This window comes from Equus asinus, chromosome 4, assembly GCF_041296235.1.
Source record: "Equus asinus isolate D_3611 breed Donkey chromosome 4, EquAss-T2T_v2, whole genome shotgun sequence".
In the NCBI taxonomy this organism is placed as follows: Eukaryota; Metazoa; Chordata; class Mammalia; order Perissodactyla; family Equidae; genus Equus; species Equus asinus.
In genome coordinates, this window is record NC_091793.1 from 109,639,029 (window position 1) to 109,655,721 (window position 16,693).

General features: G+C 39.4%; 1 protein-coding gene across 7 annotated transcripts in view; it reads left to right on the forward strand.

Annotated features, from left to right (window-relative positions):
* Positions 1–13,297: 13,297 nt before the first annotated feature.
* Positions 13,298–16,693, forward strand: part of MYO3B (myosin IIIB) — a 414,167-nt gene continuing 410,771 nt past the window's right edge. For all 7 annotated transcript variants that reach the window (XM_044768737.2, XM_070508081.1, XM_070508082.1 and 4 more), the window contains exon 1: positions 13,298–13,366. The gene's annotated coding sequence lies outside the window, so the exon portion shown is untranslated. The remainder of the gene's footprint in view (positions 13,367–16,693) is intronic.

Genomic DNA, 16,693 nt, shown 5'->3' on the forward strand with positions numbered 1-16,693 from the left:
GGGTATTCAAAGCCTCTAAGATTCAGTCCCAGGTCTCCCTTTCAACATTCAGCTAGTATTTATTGAATATTTGCTATATGTCCCTGACTTAATGGATGTTATTCTCTATGGAGTGAAACAATAGTAAGTAAACAAATAGATACATAAATATTGTCTATAGCAGTTAGTGCTGTAGAGGAAATAAGCAGGATTATCTGAGAGAGAATAGTAAGGGAAAGTAATCTATGTGGAGTGGGCTTTTTTTTGGATTTTTTGTGTGTGTGTGTGTGTGGAAGATTAGCCCTGAGCTAACTACTGCTAATCTTCCTCTTTTTTCTGAGGAAGACTGGCCCTGAGCTAACAACCATGCCCATCTTCCTCTGTTTTATACGTGGGACGCCTACCACTGCATGGCTTTTGACAAGTGGTGCCATGTCCATACCCAGGATTGGAACCGGTGAACCATGGGCCGCCGAGAAGCAGAACGTGCGAACTTAACCACTGTGCCGCCGAGCCAGCCCCCATGGAGTGGTTTTAATTCATCTCTATCAGTGTTTTTCAAAGTGGGGGTAGAAGTGGAGTTGAGTGGGAAACTTTAGAATTAGTTGAGGGTCCTTGATAAAAATATGGATCCCTCTACCCAGCATCGACACAGAATTGCTGTGGAGTGGACCCAGAAACTGCATTTTAAATAAGTTGCTTGGGATTTTTTATGAGAGTTGCTGGACCTCCCCAAATTCTCCCAACCATGGTTCCTCTCCCAAGCTCTCCATTTTCCAGTCTCTCCATCTGCTCCCTCTACCTGGCAAGCCTTCTGCCCATCTCTGTGTCCAGCTCCAGCTTTTCCTGTAAGGCCCAAGTCAAATGCCACCCTTGGATCCTCCTGGTTGGATGGACTGTCTCTCTCCTTATGGGACATTTATCACTCTGTTTTGCAGTATAGTCAAGTAACTATAGTATATAGTATATAGTGTACAGTCGTAATCTATACTTACTGCCATATTGTAACTTGTGTTCAAGTGTATCCTTTCATGTGCTGAACTGTACAGTAAAGGATATGACTAGCTCTCTTTGGACTTTGTCCTTCTACCACTTGACCATGTTCTAAATGTCCCAGTCATAGCAGGCCTAGCTTTTACTAAGAGTGAACAACCAGTTCTGTGCTCAGCTTCACCTCCCAAAATGAAAGTAACCTTGAGGAGTGATGAATGAGAATGTAGCCATTTCCAGCCAGCTGCTGTGGATGCATCCTGACAGCCTATTTTAGAAAGGGTCCCAGTTACAGTATAGTTGAATGAGGGTTCCCTATGACTGACGACATCATGGGTAGAGTGGAAAGAGGCTTCCCAAGCACTTTACTCCAAAAAATAAAAAATAATCCATTGTGATCACACCTGCTAGAACCGAGGAAAGTGTTGTTGCTTCTTTTTTCCTGCTCATAACTTTGGCTGTTCTTAAGCACATCTCCTTCAGTCGACTCTCTATGCAGCCACCAGAATAACATGTTAAAACGTAAGTCAGATCATGTCCCTCCTACTCAGATCCTGCCAATGGCTTTCTGTCTCAGTCTAAGCAAAAGCCAGGTGCTTGTGTTACACAGCTGTTAAAGACCTATGTGATCTATCTCCCCCTCCCCTACTCCAGATCCCTCTGACCCCACCTCCTACTTCTCTCTCTTGCTTATTCTACTGCCACTGCATGGGCTTCTTGCTATTACCTGAATATGCCAGGCAAGCTCCTGCCTCAGGGCCTTTGCATTTCTTGTACCCTCTATCTGGAATGGTTTCCCCCCAGATTTTTACTCTCGTCTTTTTCCTGTGATTTTTCAACGGTATTCTGCTCAGTGAGCCTTCCCTGGTCATGTTCTTTAAATTACAATCCTCCTGCTTACCCCTACCCTGACTTTTTATCCACCTTTCCTATATTATTTTTCTCATAGCTATTTATCACTACCTATCCTCTCTCTATATACATCTATATATTATCCTTACTGATTTTGTTGATTGTCTCTCTCCCCATGCTAGAATCTAAGCTCCACGAAGGCATGGTTTTGGTTTGTTTTGATCATTGCTGTAACCTCAGCACCTAGAACAATACCAGGAAGTAGATGCTCATTAAATTTTTGTTGAATCAAAGAGGCAAAGTGTGGTAAACAAAACGATTTAAATCCTGGCTCAGCTTAACTCAACCTCTCAGTGCTTTAGTGTTCTTATCTGTGAAGTAGAAACAGTTGTGGTTACTGCCTCATAGAGGTGTGGCATCTGGGTAGTGTCCAGCATCCAGTATTTACTCAGTAAATGTTCCCTATGATAGATGAGGCTTTGTGGGTCACTAAAAGTGTATCTCGTGGTAATATTCCTTATTGTTTTAGCTAGTGGATTTTTTCAAGTTGTAATAATAAATAGTGTGTTTTGTGCTTACTATTGGCTGGGACTACTCCAGAACTCTAGGAGGGGAGTGCTTTCATTATTTCCATTTTTTGGATCAGGAAACAGAAGCACAGAAGGTTAAGCAATTCTCCCTTTGCTGATATAGCTAGTAAGCTTATAAGCTGGGATTTGAACCTGTCGCTAGAGACCCTGCCCTTCACCTTATTTTTCACTGCTTCTCAGTATGTGCCTGAGTGAAGCTGTTGCAAAAGAGAAGAAAAGGAGTGGCAGTCAATTGCTTTAGTTCCTCCATAGCAGCATGAGAGGTTGAAAGATAAATGGTGCTGGGTGTTCTTCTCACCTTCTTGGTACAAGTAATTCTTTTGCTCCAGGTAGATCTTGTCAGGGCTCATCAATTCCCTCTGCAGCTGCCCACAGCTCTCTCTACAATGCCTTCACTTAATCCTTCTCACCTGGAAGCAGTGCCCAGGGGGCGTTCTTTGGTTGTCACAATGGAAGAGGGGCTAGCATGTAGTGAGCTGGGACGTACAATCCTGAAATATGCTGGACAGCCCTTCACAGTGAAGGACTTTCTTGTTGAAAATGCTCAAAATGCCTCCATTATTTTTTTCTTTCTTGAATGTCTTTTCCATAATCCCTACCAATCCAAGGCATATACTTTCTTCAAGGGTCATTTTAAGGCATTGCTTTGAGACTCCAAGATTCAGCCCTCCCTGTTTAACTACACTCAATCTCTTCTTTTGTTTCACAGATGTTTGTTGAATGACAACTGATGTAAGTGCAAAGGAGACTCATGAATTAGATAGTCACTGCCTTTAAGATGCTGCAGCTCTTGGGGTGTCGAGTTTAATTCACAGAGTGACACTACAGGGCAGCTGATCATATATGACCCCTATAGAGTTTCAGAGGAGAAGGAGCTGCCTATCTGTGGAGGGATTAAGGAACATGAGCAGGCTCATGAAGTGCTGGTAGGATTCTTGATTAACGGATGTGGTGAAAGGAGCACTCCTGGTGATGGAAACCACATGGACAAAATTATAGAGGTGTGGACATCCAAGGATGATTCAGGAAACAGTGAGGGGTTTGATTGAAATTCATCATAAGCTTGATAGAGGGAAATCAAAGGAGTTTTAAGACAGGAATGGAAGATTGTGTTTAGGTTGCTGCAGTGTTAAATATCTGACTGAAGAATTTGGACTTTAACTAATTTAGCAATAGGGAGCTGTCACGGGTAATTTGTTTAAGGCAAGGATGTGATGTGAATGAATTGATGATTTTGGTGGTTGTATCTCGTTGTGAGGTCCACGAGGAGTTGTACTAAAGAGGAGAAAGAGAGACTAATTAGACAGGTTTTATAACCATCCCTTGTGAGATGCATAGAGGTGGTAACAGTGGGAATGGAAAGGGAGGGATAGAAATGAACAAAGAATGGACATGGCTTAGTGACTGACTAATGCAAGAGTGAGGCAGTGGGACAGGGTTTTGAGACTTGGGCTACCAGGAGAATGGTGGAGCCCCTGGGGAACACTGGGGAGTTGAGTAGTGGCTTTGAGGAACCAAAGGCAGTCAGTTTAGTTTTATACATGTTATATCTGAAGATCAGGGGGCACATATCAGTGGAGCTATGTGGCAAACAGTCATAGTGGGCTGGGGCTTGGAACAGAAATAGGGCTGGAAAGACAATGCCATGGTTTTGCCAAGGCATGATGGTTAAAGCCTCAGGTGTAGGTGAGACATTTAGAAGACAAGTGGAGGACTGAAGGGAAGACTTTGGTTTGAATCTCCATATTAATGGGAGAATGGAAGCTGGTCTAGGAGTGGAGAGGCAGAATAGGAACCAGGAAAGTAAGATGTAAAGGAAACAAAGGGAGGGAACTGTTTCAGAAAGATGAAGGTGATGAGCAATGGCTGATGCTGTAAAGGGTGAGGATGAGGAATGAGTAAGTGCCTTGAATTTCATGGCACTTTGAAATAGCAGTTCAGTAAGGAGATTGGGCTAGAAACCAGATCCTCTGCCTTGAGAAACAAATAAACAAATGTAGCTATACATCTTTATGTGTGTGTGTATTGAGTGTATGTGTGTATCTGCAGTGATATTTACCGTTAAGAGTGGTTATGTTTGGATGGTGGGATTTTATGAGTGTTGTAATAGTTTTCTTCTTTTATTTTTCTTAGTTTTTATTTTCTGTAGTTCTATGAAACTACAACTTTTTTTTATTAATGTTATGATAGATTACAACCTTGTGAGATTTCAGTTGTACATTTTTGTTAGTCATGTTGTGGGTACACCACTTCCCCCTCCGTACCCTCCCCCCACCCCCCCTTTTCCCTGGTAACCACCGATCAGATCTCCTTCTCAATATACTAACTTCCACCTATGAGTGGAGTCATATAGAGTTCGTCTTTCTCTGACTAACTTATTTCGCTTAACATAATGCCCTCGAGGTCCATCCACGTTGTTGTGAATGGGCCAATTTCGTCTTTTTTTATGGCTGAGTAGTATTCCATTGTGTATATATACCACATCTTCTTTATCCAATCATCAGTTTCTGGGCATGTAGGCTGGTTCCACGTCTTGGCTATTGTAAATAATGCTGCGATGAACATAGGGGTGCAACGGACTCTTGAGATATCTGATATCAGGTTCTTAGGATAGATACCCAGTAATGGGATGGCTGGGTCATAGGGTATTTCTATTTTTAACTTTTTGAGAAATCTCCATACTGTTTTCCATAGTGGCTGTACCAGTTTGCATTCCCACCAACAGTGTATGAGGGTTCCTCTTTCTCCACAACCTCTCCAACATTTGTCGTTCTTGGTTTTGGATGTTTTTGCCAATCTAACGGGGGTAAGGTGATATCTTAGTGTAGTTTTGATTTGCATTTCCCTGATGATTAGCGATGATGAACATCTTTTCATGTGTCTATTGGCCATATTCATATCTTCTTTTGAGAAATGTCTGTTCATGTCCTCTGCCCATTTTTTGATTGGGTTGTTTGTTTTTTTGTTGTTAAGCAGTGTGAGTTCTTTGTATATTATGGAGATTAACCCTTTGTCGGATAAGTGGCTTGTAAATATTTTTTCCCAATTAGTGAGCTGTTTTTTTGTTTCAATCCTGTTTTCCCTTGCCTTGAAGAAGCTCTTTAGTCTGATGAAATCCCATTTGTTTATTCTTTCTATTGTTTCCCTCAACTGAGGAGTTACAGTGTCCGAAAAGATTCTTTTGAAACTGATGTCAAAGAGTGTACTGCCTATATTCTCTTCCAAAAGACTTATTGTCTCAGGCCTAATCTTTAGGTCTTTGATCCATTTTGAGTTTATTTTGGTGTGTGGTGAAAAAGAATGGTCGATTTTCAATCTTTTACATGTGGCTGTCCAGTTTTCCCAGCACCATTTGTTGAAGAGACTTTCTTTTCTCCATTGTAGGCCCTCTGCTCCTTTGTCGAAGATTAGCTGTCCATAGATGTGTGGTTTTATCTCTGGGCTTTCAATTCTGTTCCATTGATCTGTGGACCTGTTTTTGTACCAGTACCATGCTGTTTTGATCACTGTAGCTTTGTAGTATGTTTTGAAATCGGGGATTGTGATTCCGCCGGCTTTGTTTTTCTTGCTCAGGATTGCTTTAGCAATTCGCGGTCTTTTGTTCCCCCATATGAATTTTAGGATTGTTTGTTCAATTTCTGTGAAGAATGTTCTTGGGATTCTGATTGGGATAGCATTGAATCTGTATATTGCTTTAGGTAGTATGGACATTTTAACTATGTTTATTCTTCCAATCCATGTGCAAGGAATGTTTTTCCATCTCTTTATGTCATCGCCTATTTCTTTCCAGAAAGTCTTGTAGTTTTCATTGTATAGATCCTTCACTTCCTTGGTTAAGTTTATCCCAAGGTATTTTATTCTTTTCGTTGCGATTGTGAATGGGATAGAGTTCTTGAGTTCTTTTTCTGTTAGTTTATTGTTAGTGTATAGAAATGCTACTGATTTATGCACGTTAATTTTATACCCTGCTACTTTGCTGTAGTTGTTGATTATTTCTAATAGTTTTTCTGTGGATTCTTTGGGGTTTTCTATGTATAAGATCATGTCGTCTGCAAACAACGAGAGTTTTACTTCTTCGTTACCTATTTGGATTCCTTTTATTTCTTTTTCCTGCCGAATTGCTCTGGCCAGCACCTCCAGTACTATGTTGAATAGGAGTGGTGAAAGTGGGCACCCTTGTCTTGTTCCTGTCCTCAGAGGGATGGCTTTCAGCTTTTGTCCATTGAGTATGATGTTGGCTGTGGGTCTATCATATATGGCCTTTATTATGTTGAGGTACTTTCCTTCTATACCCATTTTACTGAGGGTTTTTATCATAAATGGGTGTTGGATCTTGTCGAATGCTTTCTCTGCATCTATTGAGATGATCATGTGGTTTTTGTTTTTCATTTTGTTGATGTAGTGTATCACGTTGATTGACTTGCGGATGTTGAACCATCCCTGTGTCCCTGGTATAAATCCCACTTGATCATGGTGTATAATCTTTTTGATGTATTGCTGTAATCGGTTTGCCAAAATTTTGTTGAGGATTTTTGCATCTATGTTCATCAGTGATATCGGCCTGTAGTTCTCCTTCTTTGTGTTGTCCTTGTCAGGTTTGGGGATCAGAGTGATGTTGGCTTCATAGAATGTGTTAGGGAGTTCTCCATCTTTCTCAATTTTCTGGAACAGTTTGAGGAGAATAGGTATTAAGTCTTCTTTGAATGTTTGGTAGAATTCTCCAGAGAAGCTGTCTGGTCCTGGACTCTTGTTTTTGGGGAGGTTTTTGATTACCGCTTCTATTTCCTTACTTGTGATTGGTCTATTCAGATTCTCCATTTCTTCCTGATTCAGTTTGGGGAGATTGTAGGAGTCTAGGAATTTGTCCATTTCTTCCAAGTTGTTCAATTTGTTGGCATATAGTTTTTCATAGTATTCTCTTATGATCTCTTGTATTTCATTGGTATCTGTTGTGATTTCTCCTCTGTCATTCCTGATTTTATTAATTTGCGCTTTCTCTCTTCTTTTCTTGGTGAGTCTGGCTAGGGGTTTGTCAATTTTGTTAATTCTTTCGAAGAACCAACTCTTTGTTTCATTGATCCTTTCTATTGTCTTTTTTGTTTCAATATCGTTTATTTCTGCTCTTATTTTTATTATTTCCCTCCTTCTACTGACTCTGGGCTTTGTTTGTTCTTCTTTTTCTAGTTCTGTTAGGTGTCGTTTGAGGTTGCTTACGTGAGCTTTTTCTTGTTTAGAGAGGTGAGCCTGTATTGCGATGAATTTCCCTCTTAGGACTGCTTTTGCTGCATCCCAAATGATTTGGTATGTCGTGTTCTCATTTTCATTTGTCTCCAGATAATATTTGATTTCTTCTTTAATTTCTTCAATGATCCATTGTTTGTTGAGAAGCGTGTTGTTTAGTCTCCACATTTTTGCACCTTTCTCTGCTTTTTTCTTGTAGTTGATTTCTAGTTTAATAGCGTTATGATCAAAAAAGATGCTTGATATTATTTCAACTCTCTTGTATTTATTGATGTTTGCTTTGGTTCCCAAAATATGGTCAATCCTTGAGAATGTCCCATGTGCACTTGAGAAGAATGTGTAACCTGCTGTTTTTGGATGAAGTGTTCTATATATATCTATTAAGTCCATCTGGTCTAATTTTTCATTTAATTCTATTATTTCCTTGTTGATTTTCTGTCTGGATGTTCTGTCCATTGGTGTTAATGGTGTGTTGAGGTCCCCTACTATTATTGTATTGTTGTTGATGTCTTCTTTTAGTTCTATTAAGAGTTGCTTTACAAATTTTGGTGCTCCTGTGTTGGGTGCGTATATATTTATAAGTGTTATGTCTTCTTGGTGGAGAGTCCCTTTTATCATTATATACTGTCCCTCTTTATCTTTCTTTATCTGTTTTGCTTTGAAATCTACCTTGTCTGATATTAGTATAGCGACACCTGCTTTCTTTTGTTCATTATTAGCTTGGAGTATTGTTCTCCATCCCTTCACTCTGAGTCTGTGTTTGTCTTTGGGGCTGAGGTGTGTTTCCTGGAGGCAGCATATTGTTGGATCTTGTTCTTTGATCCATCCTGCCACTCTGTGTCTTTTGATTGGGGAGTTCAATCCATTTACATTTAGAGTGATTATTGAGACGTGGGGGCCTACCACTACCATTTTGTGTCTTGTTTTCCGGTTTTCTTCAGTTTCCTTTGTTTCTCGTCCCATGGTTTAATCTGTTCTGAAGTACAGCTGCTACTCTCTGTTGTTGTCCTTCTACTTATCTCCTCTGCTCTTGGTTTTGTAGCCCCTTTCCTTTTTTGGATTTTTCAGGAATGAGGGTTTTCCTGAGGATTTCCTGAAGAGGAGGTTTTGTGGCAATGAACTCCCTTAATTTTTGTTTATCTGGGAAAGTTTTTATTTCTCCATCGTATTTGAAGGATATTTTCGCTGGGTAGAGTATTCTCGGCTGTAGATTTTTGTCCTTCAGATTTTTGAATATATCATTCCACTCTCTTCTAGCCTGTAAAGTTTCTGCTGAGAAATCTGCTGATAGCCTGATGGGGGTTCCTTTGTAGGTTAGTTTCTTTTGCCTGGCTGTCCTTAATATTTTCTCCTTGTCGTTGACTTTTGCTAGCTTCACTACTATATGCCGTGGAGTTGGTCTTCTTGCATTGATAAAGTTTGGAGATCTATTGGCTTCTGTCACCTGAAGATCCATCTCCCTCACCAGATTTGGGAAGTTCTCAGCCATTATTTCTTTGAATAGGTTTTCTGCCCCTTTCTCCTTCTCTTCTCCCTCTGGTATACCTATAATCCTTACGTTGCATCTCCTAATTGTGTCTGATAATTCTCGGAGAGTTTCTTCATTTCTTTTAAGTCTTGCTTCTCTCTCCTCCTCTGCCTGCAACAATTCTATATTGCCATCTTCCAAATTGCTAATTCTTTCCTCCATATTATCGGCCCTACTGTTCAGAGCATCTAGATTTTTCTTAATCTCCTCTATTGTGTTCTTCATTTCCAATATTTCTGTTTGGTTCTTCTTTATCGTATCAAACTCTTTTGTGACATAGCTCCTGAACTCGTTGAGTTGTCGGTCAGAATTCTCTCTTAACTCATTGAGAATCTTAATGATGGCTGTTTTGAAGTCATCATCATTTAGGTTATATATCTCATTTTCTTTGGGATTGTTTTCTGTGTATTTGTTACTTTCTTTCTGTTCTGGAGATTTAATGTATTTTTTCATATTGCTTGATGTTGTTGATTTGTGCCTCCACATGGAGATAGAGTTTAGTTGCTCCTTTCACTTGTTTCAGCTGCTGCGGTGGGGGGAGCAGCTGTTTATACTTCACCAACCAGGAACCCTGTCCGTAGTTGCTAACTGGTCCTGGGCCCCTCTTCGTAGCCACAGTGGCCCTTTGGATTCCCTCCTCTGCCGTGGGGGCCGTCACAGGGGGGCTTCAGGCTGCAGGTGCCTACTGTTGCAGCCCACCTAGATGTGCTCTCTCCTTGGGGTCTGCAACGGTGTTATGGGCTTTTCCAGCGGCCAGGGGTGGGATCACTTATATTTGTCGCTCCGTTGCTGTCGGCACCCACCAAATCTCACTTGTCCTCTATGGGTCACAGGAGAGCTATTGGCATCTTCTACAGTCTGTGGTTAGTACACCTAGCTATGCTGCTTTTGCCCTGGGGTCTTCCAGCCTTGTGGCTGGTGGCTGGGTGCCTTCTACTGGTGCTGTGCAGAGGCTTTCCCTAAGGCTGCTGTGAGCCTGTAGGGTTTCCCCCTAGGCTACTAAGCTGGGTCTCTGGAACTCTCTCCAGCCCCAGTCCTCTCCGAGATCTCCGGCAATCCCTAGTCTCACGGGGTGGGCAATGGCAGCTGGGGGTTGCCCCGCCCTCTGGGCTTCTCTCCGGGCCTCTCCCGGGAGCCCTGAATGCTGGGCGTGGCCCCTCTGCTAATGGCAGACAAAGAGTTTTGTCTGCAGCCTGGCGGAACTCCGGCGCTTCCCCTCCGGGTCGCAGAACCGGCCTTTGAAAGTTCCCCCCGCCCCGGTCCTCTCCGAGATCTCTGGCAATCTCTAGCCCCACGGGGCGGGCAATGGCAGCTGGGGGTCGCCCCGCCCTCTGGGATTCTCTCCGGGCCTCTCCTGGAGCCGTGGATGCTTGGCATGGCCCCTCTGCTAACGGCACACAGAGAGTTTTGTCTGCTGCCCGAGCGGAGCTCCGGCGCTTCCCCTCCGGGTCGCAGAACCAGCCTTTGAAAGTTCCCCCAGCCCCGGTCCTCTCTGAGATCTCCGGCAATCCCTAGTCCCACGGGGCGGGCAACGGCAGCTGGGAGACCTCCGTACCCTCCGTGACTCTCTCTGGGACCCTCCGGGTGCCCCGAGCACCAGGATGGGTCTCCCCGCCAATGGCGGGGAGAGACTCTCCCTGCGGGCTCAGGTGTGCAACTCCAAAGTTTCCCTCTGCGTTTAGGAGTAATTGCGGGGGGTTTAGGTAGGGTTCTGGTCACCTGTTTCCACCGTCGCTCCTCTGTTGTGTTCTCGCTCCTGCCCTAGATGTGTGTGGATCCTCTAGGGGCGTCCGTTGGAAGAAAGCCGCTTGTGGGTACTAGGCTGCCCGTCGGGGTCGGAGAGTTTTCACCTATTTCCACATCCTCCCGGAGGAAAGTCCGTCCACCTTCCGATGTATAGTCGCGTGGGTGTCTCAGACGTCCTGAGATGCTGTCTGGATATCCTTTGTCAAGCGATAAGTGTCCAAATAATTGTAGACTCGAAGGGCGAGAGACAAAGAGGACTACTCACGGCGCCATCTTGGATCTCTGACCTCCTACAACTTTTTTTTTTAATTAAGAAAACCTCATTGGTTTTTTAAAGTTCTGATTTTTAATCCTGTGTTAAACAAACATTTATTGAGGACTTACTATACAATGAGTATTTGCCTGTGAGGCAGAAGAAATTATTAAGGCATGACCTCTGTTCTCTAGGAGCTCACTGCTGGAGAAGACCAACATGTGAACAGTAAATATCAGGTAATGTGATAACCACTGGAAAAGAGTCCATGATACAGTGAGATCATAGAGGAATGTCACCTCTAATGGGAAGATTAGGAAAGGCCTTCCAGAAGAGATGACATCTGAGCTGTACTTGAATGAGTTCTATCCAGCTGTGTGCAGATGGGTTCTGTTTGTGAAAAAGACAGTTCCTACAAATGGGCCTTGTCTCTTACCAGCCTTTCCCATTGTATTGTGCACTTGCTTATATGTTAGTTTGGAATTAGTCTCTAATTTGTTCATGCTTATGTGGTATGTTTTTTCTTATTTTGTGGGTTTCTGGGTGTTTATTTTATTTAATATTCGTACCAATTTCCTCAACTTTCACTGTTCACCTTTCTGATTTCTTTTTAAAAACTATTCTCTATGTTTGAAAGCAGTCCTCTATGATTTGTGATTCATAGAGAACTTAGTATAACATTTAGACAAAATGTTCTGAATAGCATGCTCAGAAATGGAAATCTTCATCATGAATTTTCTCATAAGTATAAAATGTTGCTGGACAAGTTTCTATTTAAATCATACTTGTTGGGCTTGACTGACTGCAGGAGTTCACAGGGTACATGCTTCAGATTGCTTTGTTTTCAGCAAGGTAAGGCTGCACCTCCACTATGGAATAATGCAGGATATTTAAAAAGGATACAGGCCGGGTTACTTTGGGGTTGTTATGAACTAAAACCAGCCTGTGAGGGACTCAGATCAGCTCATGAGAAGGGGGTGCTTCTTAGAACAATGCAGTAGGAAATCTCCTGGATATCCAAGGACAGACAACAAAGCTTAGCAGGCTTCAGAGGGCCTGAATATAGAGTTTATGTTGAACCCACTTGCCATCCTCTCTCAGTCATGGTCCTTTTGGTTTCTTCCTTCTCTCCTTTCCTCTTCTCAAGATAGGCTTCTGCAGCTTCTCATGGTTCCCACTTTCCCATGGCTTAAACATCAATCGGGGCCAGAATAATCTCCTCTAATAGAGATCTCTTATTTGTTAAAAAAATTTATGTTTTAAAATAAAATATATGCACCAGCAAAAAAAAAAATGACTGGTATAGAAAGGTATAAATTTTTAAAATATTATATTAATTTCTCCCTTTTCGAACCTCTTTGACTCTTGGTACCTCTTCCTAAAGTTTAAAAGTTTCTTTTGTAGCCTTCTGGAAAATGTCTATATAAAGATACACACCTATAGAGAGATACATGCACAAACATACACAAAAATGGCTATAAATGTCAGTATTCTTTTTATTTACACAAAAGTTATCTTTATACACTGTTCAGTACTTTTTAAAAACTGTTATTGTATGTGTTGGCATTTTTTCCATATTAGTGACATAAAACTTATCTCCTTTCTTTTAAGTGGTTACATATGGCTAGATGGTATTTCATTTTATGTGATTATTATGATTTATTACATAATCTCTCCATATGATGGACCTTAAAGTTGTATCTGGTTTTCTATTAGAAACAGTGCTACAGTGAATATCCTTGTATGTATATCTACTAGAAGTCTAATAGAGTTTTAGCTCTTAGATTTGTTCTATGATGATTTCAAGTTAATTTCTGTATGTGGTATGAGGCAAGGATGGAGATTCCTTTTTTCTTTCTGTATATAGCTTTACAATTGTTGCATTGTTTGTTGAAAAATTTTCCTTTCTAGTAATATAGAAATATGGTTGATTTTAAAATATTGACCATGTATTCTGTAATTTTCATAAACTCACTAACTAGTTCTAGTTGCTTTTTTGTAAATTCCATCAGATTTTTTTATATAGACTATCATGTCAGCTGTAAATAAAGGCCATTTACTTCTCCCTCTCCAACTTCCAATCTGGGTGCTTTTAATTTCTTTTTCTTGCCTTATTGCAGTGACTCTACCACAAGGTTGAATAGAATTGGTGAGAGGAGACACCCTTGCTTTGTTGCTGATCTAAAGGTGAAGGCATTCAGTTTTTCACTATTGAATGTGATGTTAATCCTAGGTTTTTCCAAGATACTTTTATCAAGTTGAAGTACCCTTCTATTCCTAGTTTGCTCAGCATTTTTTTTTGTTTGTTTTTAAATCCTGAATGGGTATTAAATTTTGTGAAATGCTTTTCTTTTTGCACCTATTGAGATGATCAAATGGTTTTTCTTTTTCAGTCTGTTAATGTGATGAATCTAAGTGTGCTTTTTTGATTATACATGTAGGATAAATGCCTGCCAGTAGAATTTTGATATTTGAGATATTTTGACTATTATCCTCAAAAATATTGTGCCAATTTACACTCTTACTCGTATTTTCTCAATTGCTTATTTCTCCAGATCCTTCTCAACACTATCAAATTTAAAAGAAATCTTGTCAGTCTGATAGGAGATAAATGGCATCTGAGTATTTTGATTTATACTTTAAAGTTTATGAGTGAGATTTAGCATCTTTTCCATATCTATTACACATTTGAATTTATTTTCCCATTAGGTTGTTCCTTTTCTTTTCCTATTATATATATTCTTGATGAAAAAAAGAAAAAGAAAGGAAAATTAGCTCTTGATGCAGATACTTTTTACTAGTTTGTTTTTGGAAAAATGTTAATACTTAAAAATAATTTTGTCCATAGAGAAGTTTCAAACTTTTATGCAGTTACAATTATCAATTTTTTTCTTTATGGCTTTGGGGGTCTATATTCAGCTTGAAATATCCCTTGCCTGTGCTGAGATTATAATACATTTTACCCATGTTTTGTTTTGTTTAAAATTTTTGATACATTGTAATCTATTTTGGTGAAAGGAGTGATGTGGGCATCTGGCTTAACTTTTTTCCTAAACAGCCAGCAAGTTAGGCCAAAACTATTTATTGAATAGTATTGTTTAGTTCATCTTTTCTCTTTTGGTTTGAAATGTGATCTTTATCATAAACCCTACTTTCTTATATATTTCTTCTACCTTTGTGTTATACTCTGTTCTGTCTACCTGTCTGTTTATATCTAGTCCTATACCATAATGTTTTGATTACTCTAGCTGTATAATCTTAATATCTGTTCAGGTTATGTTCCCCGATTTTTCTTTTTCAGAATGTTCCTGTTTTTGCTTTTAATTTTCTAGGTGACCTTTAATGCCATTGTGTCGAATTCTTAAGCAAATAAAAATTTAAAACTTAGAGTATTTACTTTCAAGATAAACTTTAGGAAAAATCAACATCTTCACAGTAAAGTTTCCTATCCAAGAATAAGATATGTGTCTTTCCGTTTATTTAAGCCTCTTTTCATTCCCATGATTTTAAGACTTTTACTTTGTGTACTTTCTGTTGTACTCTTATTAGGTTTAACTTTGGGCATTTTACTTTTTCATTCCTGTTAAAATGGTATTTATTTTCTGGCTTCTTATATTTTAGAAAGACTTTTGATTTCTGTAGATAAATTTTATACTCAGCCACCTCATTGAATTGAATTAACTTAAACTTGGTTTAGTTCTTAAACTTTGATTTTCTAGAATTCAGTCATTCCAACTGCAGTTTTTTTTTGTGCCGTCTTCTCAGTGTTTTTCCCTATTCTTTTTATTGTCTAATTGCATTGGCTAATACTTCCAAAACAATGCAAAATGATATGGAGATTGTGAGAGATCCCTGTCTTTTTCCTGATTTGGCTGACAATGTCTGTTATTATTGTTTTGTTGCTTTCTTCTAGAGGTTTACATTTTTATGAATTTTGACACTTTGTTGCTGAAAGATTTATAATACTTATAAGCTCGTTAATGATTTAAACTTTGGTCGTTCCAACAGTGTGTAGAACAGTACCTGGTGCATAGTAATTGCTAAATTATTATTATTGAATGTACAAAATAGCTATGTTTTTTAATAGTTTGTGCCTTGAATTTACTCTTTTCTGATATTAATATTATGATTCTTTTTCTTTTTCTTACCATTCAACTGGCTTATCTTTGACCTTCTTTTTACTTTTAACCTTTCTGAATCATAAAGAGACTCTTGGGGAGTTTTTTTTTCCTTCCTTTTTTCCAGTACATAGTTGTGTATCCTAGTTGCAAGTCCTTCTACTTCTTCTGTGTAGGATACCACCACAGCATGGCTTGATGAGTGATCTGTAGACCTGTACCCAGGATCTGAACTGGTAAACCCCAGGCCTCTGAAATGGAGTGTGCAAACTTAACCACTACACCATGCTGTTGGCCCATGGTGTTTTTTTTTTTTTTTTTGAGTTTATTTTAGATGTGGATCTCTACAGATATGGTTTGTTTTGTATTTTGGTCTCATTAAATAATCCTTTATTTATTGATGTAATAAATATTTTCAGTCTTAATGCTTCTTAATTTTCATTATGTTTTCCATTTTTAATGCCCTCCCCACCCCCGCCCATCTCTTACCCCGTGGATCGTCTTTTCTTCGTATGGTGTATGTATGTGTTTATATGAGTAAGTGTACTTTTCTTATGGTGATGTCAAAGACTTATAGTCTATTTTTTCATCTTTTAGATATTTCTTTTATAACTTTATATAGTGGTTTTAACCTCTATTGTCAGTTATCTATTGACTATTTACTGAGATGGGTGAGAAAATTAAAACATGTACTTTCTTCTTATTTTTGTTAATACTATCGTTTCACTTAGTTAACTTTATAACTTGAAATAGTATACTTAAATATCAGTTTTTTGATTTATCATCTTTATAAAGAAATATGAGGAAATTCAACCTTTATTTTCCCTTCTACCTCTCTCCAGACTGTTGAATTTGGTTTATTATTATTTATTATTAAAATGTGTATTTCCCTTCTGTGAATGTACTTCATACTCTTCTTTAGCCTTAATATAAATAGGTTCATTTCTCCCTATCAGACTTTTAACAGAGTTCCACATTTATTTCTTGGTTTGCTGGACTTTAAAGTGAAGTCATTTTTTTTCAGATAGGACTCATGAAGTCACTGAGCTCTTGCATGTCTGAAAATGTTTGTTGTTGTCTTTAAACTTGAACAACAATTTGGCTAAATGTAAAAATGTTTTTTCACATTTTTTTCTCCCTCAGGACCTTGTACACATGGATTACATATTTTCTTATATTGAGTTGAGTGTTGCTGTGGAAAGAAGTCTGAGCTTTTGTTCTGTTTGTTTGCTTTTTATTTTGTTTTGGGGTTCGTGTGTGTCCTACGTATCTGAAAAATTCTCTCTCTGCCTTGAGATTCAGTAACTTTACCAGGAAGTATCTGTCTGAGACCTGTTCATTTTGCCTTCTGGTGTATGGGTAATGGGGATTAGGGGCAATCAGGGTTGATAGATAT